We start from the raw sequence: 10,497 nt of genomic DNA on the forward strand, positions 1-10,497 counted from the left end.
CAGGAGAGGGCCCAGGATGCAATGTGAGACCCTGGACATTTTAGGCTAAGATCTTATCAGATTCTCACTTTGAGTGAGCTACACCCATTCAAAGAACAGGCTTCTTTAAGTACTTGCTCAAGTGATGACCCCTTTTAATAAAAGAAAAAAATCAAATTGGGAGGGGAAGACTCTCAGGGTTCCTGGGTAAAAGAGAAACAGATACTATTTAGTAATTACATTCACTCTGCTAAGTAGGTGGGGACTAGGATGTCCATTATCACCACTAGTATTCAATATGGTACTAGAAATGTTAACTGTAGCAATTAGAGAAGAGAAAGAAATTGAAGGAATTAGAATAGGCAAAGAAGAAACTAAGTTATCACTCTTTGCAGACTATATGATAACATACTTAGAGAATCCCAGAGATTCAAGTAAAAAACTACTTGAAATAATAAACAACTTTGGCAAAGTTGCAGGTTACAAAATAAACCCACAGAAATCTTCTGCATTTCTATACATAACTAACAAAGCCCAACAGCAAGACATAGAAAGATAAATCCCATTTAAAGCTAGGGTAGACACTATAAAATATTTGGGAGTCTACCTGCTAGAATAAATCCAGGGACTATATGAACACACTTTTTGCACAAATAAAGTCAGATCAAAGTAAGTGGAAAAACATCAGTTGCTCGTGGGTAGGCTGAGCCAATATAATAAATATGACAATGGTACCTAAATTAATTTACATATTTAGTGCCATACCAAACTATCTGATAATTATTTTCTAGAACTGGAAAAAATAATATCAAATTTCATCTGGAAGAAAAAAAGGCCCAGAATAGCAAGGGAATTAATGAAAAGAAATGCTAGGGAAGGTGGCCTAGCTCTACCAGATCTCAAATTGTATTATAAAGCAGCACTTATCAAAACCACTTGGTACTGGCTACGAAACAGAAGGGTAGACAAGTGGAATATGCTAGGTACTCAAGGCACAGTAGTCAATGAATATAGCAATCTACTGTTTGATAAACCCCAGGAACTCAGCTTCTGGGATAAGAACTCACTATTCAACAAAAATTGCTGGGAAAACTGGATAACAGCATGATGGAAACTAGGCATAGACCAATGCCTGACACAGTACACAAGAATAAAGTCCAAATGGGTACATGATCTGGGTATAAAGATTGATACTATAAAAAAATTAGTGGAGCAAGGAATAGCGTATTTATCAGATTTATGGAGAAGGGAAGAATTTTTGACTAAAGAGATAGAAAGCATTATGAAGTGCAAAATGGATAATTTTGATTACAATAAACTGACAAGTTTTTGCACAATCAAATCCAGTGCAACCAAGATTAGGAGGGAAGCAGAAAACTGGGAAAGAATTTTTGCAACTAGTGTCTGTGATAAAGATCTCATTTATAAAATATATAGAGAACTGAATCAAATATACAAGAATACAAGTCATTCTCCAATTGATAAATGGTCAAAGGATAAGAACAGGTAGTTTTTGGAGGAAGAAATTAAAGATATCTATAGACGTGAAAAAATGCCCTAAATCACTACTGACTAGAGAGATGCAAATCAAAACAACTCTGAGATACCACATCACACATAGATTATATCATCATCACATAGATGATAAATGTTGGAGAAGATGTGGGAGAATTGGAACACTAGTTCACTATTGGTGGAGCTGTGAGCTGATCTAACCATTCTGGAAAGCAATTTGGAACTGTGCCCAGGGAGCTACAAAAATGTGCATACTCTTTGACTCATCAATACTGCTTCTAGGACTGTATCACCAAGAGATCATAAAAGTGGGAAAGGGTCCCATATGTACAAAAATATTTACAGCAGCCCTCTTTGTGATGGCCAAAAACTGGAAATCAAGGGGATGCCCATCAATTGGGGAATGGCTGAATAAATTATGGTATATGAATGTAATGGAATATTATTGCACAATAAGAAATGATGAACAGGATGACTTCACAGAGGCCTGGAAAGACTTATATGATCTGATGCTGAGTGAAAGGAGCAGAACCAGGAGAACTTTGTGCACAGCAACAACCACAGTGTGTGAGAGATTTTTCTGGCAGACTTGGAACTTCATTGCAATGCAAGTATTTTAAAAAAAATTCCCAATACTCTTTTAAGGCAAAATGCTTTCCATTCCCAGAGAAAGAACTTTGGAATTCAATAGCAGAATGTTACTTTTGTATTATGTTTTGGTTTGTTATATGATTTCTCCCATTCATTTTAATTCTTCTACACAACATGACTGTAGTGAAAATGTATTTAATAGAAATGAATGTGTAGAACCTGTACAAAATTGTATGCTGTCTCGGGGAGGGAGGGGAAAAATAATCTAAGTTATATGGTAGTGACTATAGAACACTGAAAACAAATAAAATTAATATAATAAAAAAAGAAGAAAGAGAAAAATAGGTTAACAAAAATTGGATTTGGACCATCACCTTATAGTATATACAACAAAAAAGCTCAAAATGGATATATGTACTTTATATTAGAAGTAATACCATTTTTTAAAAAAATCCAAGATTATCTTGTCTTTTCACAACTATGGGGGGGATTCTTAACCAAAGGAAGAAAGTGAAGCAAAATTATTAAATAGATCATTTTGATTACATGAAATCGTATGCTTTCTAGTATTGCTTTTGCACAAACAAAATGAATGAAAGTAGGCTAAGATAACTGGAGAGAAATTTTTTCATCAAATTTCTCTAATAAGCAGTAATAATAAATGAAAATGAGAATCTCAATATCCAAGATATATGAAAAACACAAAAAACCCAGTCATTCCCCAATTGATATGTGGCCAAAATGATACAAACAGTTCTTCAAAGAATGACAAATTATTAAACAAATATTAAAATTATTCTAAAGACTGCTTCAAATGACCAAAAAAGCAAAAGAAATCAAAACTCAAAGATTTCACCTCACATTAAGAAAAGTGACAAGCAGTTACAGAAACATGGTTACAGCCATGAATAAAGGGAATTTGCTAAAAATAAAAAATAAAAAATAAAAAGCTCCTCTGTTTATAACTAACTTAAATTCCAAGAAGAAAATCAACTGGGTTCTCTAAGGAAATTTACAAACTGTTCCTACTCCAAACTTTTCTGTAGGACCTGGTGAACCTGGTAGCCCTGATCACTCCCTTTTCACTGTGCTACCTTCCATACTACCCCAACACTACTCAATGATTATTGAGTCCCTGCCTGAAACCTCCATACCCCAACAATGCCCAGCCTGATTGGTTTTTGCTATATGCTCACTCTCCAGTCTATTCCACCCCTCCTTCCATTAAGATAAGTTAGCAGAAGGAATTCCTCCCCACCCCCATCACACTCTGTCATCGTAATGACTGACACCTGAGTGTCACTGTACAAACCCCATTCTTTGTTATCAACTGCCCCACTTTCTTTTCCCATCCCCCTCACCATCAAGGTACCACTCCAGGTCTATCCAACCCTGTTCATCATGTTCTCTGGAATGCCTCTTCCATGAGGAACAAATCTGCTTTTATCTCAAACCTTGTCCTTTCTCATTCCTTCCATGTTCTTGTACTCACTGAGACCTGGCCCCATTCTGATGACACAATGCACCGGAACAACCCTTTCCAGAACTGGTTGCATTTTCACTTATGACCCACAACCCTGCTTGGAGATGATGCCAGGGAGTCTGAACACTTTCTACTCACCCTGGGCACTGCCAAGCTTTCTCTGCTTCCATCAGTCAGTAACCTGTCTTTTCAATCTCCTTTAACTCTAGTCCTTCCCTCTATTATTTCCAATATATCTTGCATGTAGCATATGTGTGTGTGTGTTTATATATTGTCTCTCCAATAAATTGTAAGTTCCTTGAAAGCAGGAACTTTTTATTGTATTGTATTGTATTTATTGTATTGTATTGTTTTTCTTTGTATCCCTAGCACATAGTAAAGGGCCTGGTACACAGCAGGCACCTGACAAATGTCTACTGAGGTTCAATTAATTCATACTAATTACCCAATCAAGATGCTGGTAATGGCATCTACACACCTCCAGGATATGAGTCAAGTGTTTATCTCACAGTCATTCTCTCCTCCCCAACTCTTGGCCTCATTCCAGGGTTCTTCAACACATATATTGATAACTCCCTCAAACATCCTACCTTCCCAGTTCCTAAACCCTATATTTTGCCCATGACTTACCTACTGCTCCAGCCTTCCTCAGCTATACAGAGATGCTCATACCCTTGATCTTGCCATCACTCACTAGGATTCCACTGCCATGTTCACGAACTCTGAAATTCCTTTATCTGATCATAGTCTGTGGTTATTTTGCCTTTCTCTCTGCCTTGCAACCCTATCCCTATTCTTATACTGTGACTGCCCCAATCTCTTCCCCCTCAGTTCTTACTCAGGCCATCATTCCTGCACTCACTATACTCTACTATTTTCTTCACCTTGACCCCATGATGAACCAGTTCAACTCTATTCCATCTTCTACACTCAAGTCCCTTGACCCCTTGCCTCATATTGATCTTTTCCCAGTCTTGGATTACTCTACCATCTATTATCTTCACTCCTATTCATGTGCTGCTGAAAGAGGCTGGAGGAAATCACAAAACTACACATTTGTTACATAATTCAACTGAACCCCTTACTGAGGCAAGGTAATCTTCTTATACCTCTCTAATCTGTTGTTGTTGTTGTGTTGTCGTTCATTCTCAAAGAGGACCATGACATCAGGAAGATGATGCCATGACTTGTAAGTGAACTGGATTTAAGTGAGGGAGTGCTGTGCAAGATCACCAACCTCACTTTCTCCTTGGAGCCCTCTGGGACCAGTGGCAAGGTATAGATCAAGACAACTGGAGATGGTCCCCAATTGATTCACTGGAGCTAGTTAGAAGGCTCAGTGGATAGCACACTGGGCCTGGTGTCAGGAAGACCCAAGATCAAATTTGTGACCCTGGGTTATGTCACTTTACCTCTATTTGCCTTAATCCACCAGAGAAAGAAATAGCAAATCACTCCAGTATCTTTGCTAAAAAAATCACTCTATAGGGGCCACAAAGAATTGCAAACAAGTAACTAAATAACAATTGATTCACTATCCCACATACTATCATGGATTTTCAAATAATCTTTTTCATCCTTCCTCAAACTTTCCACACCTCTCCCTAACCCCCCCAAACTGAAGCGTTTTGATGAGAACTCCCTGTTGTCCCTTCCTTCTCATCTCACACCACTCAGATTCCTTCCCCACAATCTCCTACTTCACCTGCCTCACATGAAGGTGGCCCTTCTCCTTGCCAAGGCTAATCCCCTCTACATATTTAAGTGATTACATTCCATCCCATCTTTTTCAGCCCACTGGCCCCTTTTTCATCCCCACTTTTCTCAATAATCTTCAATCTCTCCCTTTCTACTACTGGCTTCCTTGCTCCTACACCCCCACGTCTCTCTTCCCCATCTTCAAAAAAACTCTCGCTCGATCTGTCCAGCTCTGATAGCTATCTTCTTACATCTCTCCTCCCTTTTGTAGCTAAACTCCTTTAAAAAGTCATCTACAATTGGTGCCTCTATTTCCTTTTTCTCTCATTCTCTTATCTTTGGTGTCTGGCTTTAGACTTCATCTTTCAACTCAAACTGCCATCTCCAAAATTACCAATGATTTTGTGATGGCCAAATCTAATAGCTTTTTCTCAGACTCCATACTTTTTGACCTCTCTGAAGCATTTAATACTGTAGATCCCTCTTTTCTTTATGCTCTTCTCTGTAGGCTTTCAAAACAATGTTCTCTTCTAGTTCTCAGTTCTTCTCTTATCTGTGTCCTTATCTTATCAGTACCCTTTGCTGAATCTTCACGAATAACCTCCATGACCCATGGTGTCCCCTGTGGCTCTCTCCTGAACCCTCTTTTTTCTATACCATTTTGTTTGATTTAATCAGCTCTCATGGACTATGGGAGATATGTAAATGAGTCTGCGATCTATTTATCTAGCTATAACTTCTTCTGTCTGGACCCCCAGTCTCCCAATTCCACCTATTAGATATCTCAAATTGGCCGGCACTGATAGACAATAAAACATATGCTTAACTCTGAACTCATCTTTCTCCTTAAACGTTTTCTTCTTTCTAACTTTTTATTACTATTGAGGGCATCCCCCGGCTCCTAGTCACTTAGGTATCAGCTTTCCCTTCTCAATCTCTCTTACCTACCACATCCAATGTGTTGCCAAGTCCTGTGGAATCTACTTTCCCAACCTCTCCCGTATCTTTTTTTGACACTACCAATGTTCTGGTGCAGGTTTTCATCACTTCAATATCTGGATTCCTGTTACAATGTTTTGGTTGGTGCCCCTGATTCAAATCTCTCTCCACTCAGCTGTCAAGGTCATCTTCCTAAAGCTTGTCTGACCAAGTCATTCCTCTTTTCAATAAATTCCAGGGGATCTCTATTACCTCCAGGATCAAATATAAAATTCACTTTGTCTTTTAAAGCCCTATGTAATCTGGCCCTTTCCTACTTTTCTTTTTGTACTTTTTTTTCCTTTTCCAGGTACTCTACAATACTTTGACACTGGCCTGCTTGTTGTTTCTTGCATGTTAATACTCCATCTCTCCTAACTCCACACGTCTTACTGGCTATCTCCTATGTTTGCTATGCTCTCCCTCTTCATCTCTATCTCCTAGCTTCCTTAGCTTCAAGTCTCAGCTATAATTTGACATCCTGCAAGAAGCCTTTCCCTGTCTCCCTCAATGTTACTACCTTTCCTCCAAGATTACCTCCAATTTACCCTAAATATATCTTGTTTGTTCATAGTGGCTTGCATATTGTCTCCCTCATTAGGATGTGAGCTCCTTGAGTGCAGGGGCTGTTTTTGCTTTTCCTTGCATTTCCAAGCACTTGGTACAGTGTCAGGCATTCAGCACAATAAATGTTTTACTAAATGAATGCTCACTGACTCAACAGTCAGGGTTGTGGAGATACAGGTGCGCTAAGAGAGGTGTGAATTGGTCCAACCATTCTGGAAACCAATTCGGTATTATACTACAAAAATAACTACAATTTTCATGCCCTTTAATTCAGCAATTCTGCTGTGAGACATGTGTCCCAAAGAGGTCAGTGATTTCAAAAAACTTCCAGATACATCAAATTATTTACAGCAACACTTTTTATAGTGACAAAAAGCTGGCAGCATTTCTTGGACTCACCAATCCAGCCCAAAGAGCATTCTTACCATTCTTTATACCAGGCATTATCTCCCAAGTTTTTGCTTTTTGAACTGGCTGTTCCCTATTTGTAAAGTACACTTGTTCCTCCCCTGTACTTCTTAGAATTCCTTGTTTCCTTCGAGACTCAGCTCATCTGGTCAGCAAGTATGAAGAACCTGCTATGTGTTAGGCACTGTGCTGAGCTCTGGAGATCAAAAGAAAAGCCTTGATCTCAAGGAGCTCACTGCTCAATAGGAGAGATAACATGCCAACAAGTACGTCCAGACAAAATATATACAGGATAGACCTTCCACCTGAAACCTTTCCTGATCCCCGGTTCCTAATGCACTCTCCCCCAAATTACCTGGTATCTATATTGCACATATTCTGTCTGTATTTATATACATGTTTTCTCCCTGAAAAGAATTTAAGTTCTTTGAAAATGAGGACTGTTTAATTTCTGTCTTTGTATCCGCAGTGCCTGGAACATAGTAGGCACATGGTAAGACTTGTTGACTTAACTAACCAGAATTCCATTTAGGACTATGGAAAAGCAAAGAAAGCCTTATATGTCTCTTTGTAGTATGGCTCCTGGCACATAGTAGACACTAAATAAATGCTTCTAGATTGATATGAACTAAATGAAATAAACAAAACCAGGTAAACAATATACAACAACACTGTAAAGGGAAAGAACAATAAGAAATCAAAATCAAATGTGGCGATATTGGTCCCAAAGAAGAGTTATGAGAATTCATCTCTCTGCTTTGCAGAAGTGGGGGACTCGCTGATTGTTGTCCTTCATTCTTAAACAGGGCCAAATTGTAGTCACAGTACAGTGTGTCTGACTGGCTGATCAGACCAACACAAGCTTGGAAGACTCTATCACAGATCGAGCACAAGTAGTCCTCATGAACATTTGCAGTGGAGATGTCTCTAAATTTGCTTATCTCACCTTTCTTCTGAGCCACTTCAATTTTGTGCTCATAGAGCACAGCACTTCTTGGATGCAGGCATGACATATTGGGAGGTCCCTCGTCAGTGTCCCCCAGTGCTGCCCTCCTACCAGAGGTGTTGGTCTTCCCTGAACACACCCTACTCCCAAGTGGAGGGCTACCGAGAGTGAACATTATATAATACACTTAATGTGGGCCTTGATTGATGTTTTGGCCAGTTTTGCTTAAGTGTCTGTTCCCCTTTTTTGTATGAGAGCTCCGTGGGGGGCTACAATAGTAGGAATATACTGCAAATCTAGGTGACGTAAAACAGAACAAAAAACAATACGAAATTTTAAAGAAAGCAGAAAAACCCCCAAAAGACATTAAATGTCTCCACACCTTCCCGCTATCACAAATCTAAGTAAACTTCTCCCAGGCCCTGCTCTCTATCAGCACTGTTTCTCAGCCCCCAGACTAAGAAATACTGTAGCGTTCCCAATCTTTTCAGTATGAGGCGGTATGGTTTTCTAGGCTCTCTCCTAGAGTATGCTATTCCAGGATCCTGCCTCTTGTTGAATTTGTCTCATCTTGTATTATTTTCACTTTATCAATTAGAAAGTTAATTCGAAGGCCCATTTTTACTGCTTTCCCAAAGTCCCAAAATTTATTATATCTCTTCTTCCCTTCTTTTTCTTCCCTCCCCTGCCCCCTAATCATTAGGGAACAATTTCCATATCTGCTACGCAGTAGCTTTACTTAGGATCAGAGATTTAAAGTTGTATGGGACCTTAGAGCCTATCTTAGCTCCTTCACTTACACAGATAAGGAACCAAGGCTCACAACCAAGATCACATCCATATGGCAGAATTCAAATACAACTCTTCTAACTTCAAATCTAATAAGCTTTTTACTGCCCCATGGGGGTCTTTCCAGATGAAAATCGAGCTAAAAGGGGCGTTAAGGTACTTAGAATGATAGAATCAGGAGCTCAAAACCATCCCAAGTTAGATCCAGTCTGACCTCATTGGCTGGATCATTGAGGGCCAGGTGACCAAGCTACTCACCAAAGGTCACTGGTAGTGGAGAGCTCCAGCTCTCTATACTTCTCCTGGGCTCCTCTCTCCCATCCCCCCAGTGCATCCCATTGCTCACTTGAAAACTTTTTGACTTTCTACACAAAACATATCATTTACAAGGAGACAATCTCACCCCTCTTAAAATATTATGGGGATGTTGATGGCCCAGAAATTTTAGAAAAAAAGTCAAAAATGCGAACTAGAAACTCTTTTAGAAGATAATCTTTTAACTAGAAGTGGCAAATAATAACCTTTACCACAAAAGTCAACTCCAGGCCTGCTCTGGTGTGCCTCCCTTAAAAGATCCCCCACATCAAAACGCCCCCCACTCTAAGCAAACTGTACTTACGGCGGTGCAAGTGTGCAACGAAGGGCCGTTTAACGTGGGTGCTGAATGGTTGCTCCTCTGTATTTTTATTCTAGCACGAGAGTAGGACGCTGAGCTTTGGGACTGATTTAATTTTGTCCAAATGGCATAAACAAGTCATTTCTCTTACCGAATGACAAGGGGGTCGGGGAAAGGAACAAATGGGAAGTGGCTGAGGTCCCGGTGCCCCATTCTGCAGGCGGGGCCTCCCTGGTGGCCATGGTCCCCCAGCCCACCCTGTCGGTGCCAGGTCGTAGCCAGGCCTCCTCTACCACAGCTGTCCGTTTCCTTCCCCGGCCCCTCCCCCCTCGGCCTCCGGGACTGTCCCGGCCCCCCAGCTGCCAGGTGCCCCGTGCCCCCGGAGCCACGCCCCGCTGCCCAACTTATACCCCCCGGCTCGGCCCCAGCTCCCCGACTCTCTGCTCCCCTGCCCAGCCCCACACCTACCTCCTGGCCTTCCTCAACAGCTTCCCTTACCTGGAAACGGGTTTAAGAGCGGGTCACAGCGCCCCCTGGCGTCCCGTTCCCCAACGACTCCTCTCTAACTCCTGAAGGCGCCTCAAACGGGAACGAAGCACTCCGCCACCGCCCAATAGGGAACCCTCCAGCCCCAGATCTAGAGCCCCTGCGCCTGCGCAGCCCGGGTTGAGGAAGGCACGCGCTGGCAAGGAAGTTAGGGGGCAGTACGTGCACACTTGGATACGTAGCGTGTGCGCTCAGTAGCGTGTGCCAAACCGCAAGGAGCTGCTGCGCATGTGCGCCAGAGCTGCTTTTAAAGAGAAGAAAGTAGTTCCTCTAGAAGGCCTCCAGCTTGGTAAGCTTTGGGACTTTGGAACCCGTCTGAGTTGAAAACATTACGAAAAAGAAGTCTAATAGTTTTTTTATGTATAAAATATATACTTTAAA

The 10,497-nt window shown here is 40.9% G+C and overlaps 1 protein-coding gene across 25 annotated transcripts in view; it reads right to left on the reverse strand.

Moving 5' to 3' along the window:
- Positions 1–10,222, reverse strand: part of LOC140516445 (uncharacterized) — a 269,830-nt gene extending 259,608 nt beyond the window's left edge. For 18 of the 25 annotated variants that reach the window (XM_072627429.1, XM_072627427.1, XM_072627428.1 and 15 more), the window contains exon 1: positions 10,039–10,222. The gene's annotated coding sequence lies outside the window, so the exon portion shown is untranslated. Of the gene's footprint in view, positions 1–9,573; positions 9,951–10,038 lie in introns of those variants that run through there. The other 7 variants (XM_072627426.1, XM_072627411.1, XM_072627413.1 and 4 more) reach the window with 4 other exon arrangements.
- Positions 10,223–10,497: the final 275 nt, after the last annotated feature.

The sequence above is a fragment of the Notamacropus eugenii genome, chromosome X (genome assembly GCF_028372415.1).
Source record: "Notamacropus eugenii isolate mMacEug1 chromosome X, mMacEug1.pri_v2, whole genome shotgun sequence".
Classification (NCBI taxonomy): Eukaryota; Metazoa; Chordata; class Mammalia; order Diprotodontia; family Macropodidae; genus Notamacropus; species Notamacropus eugenii.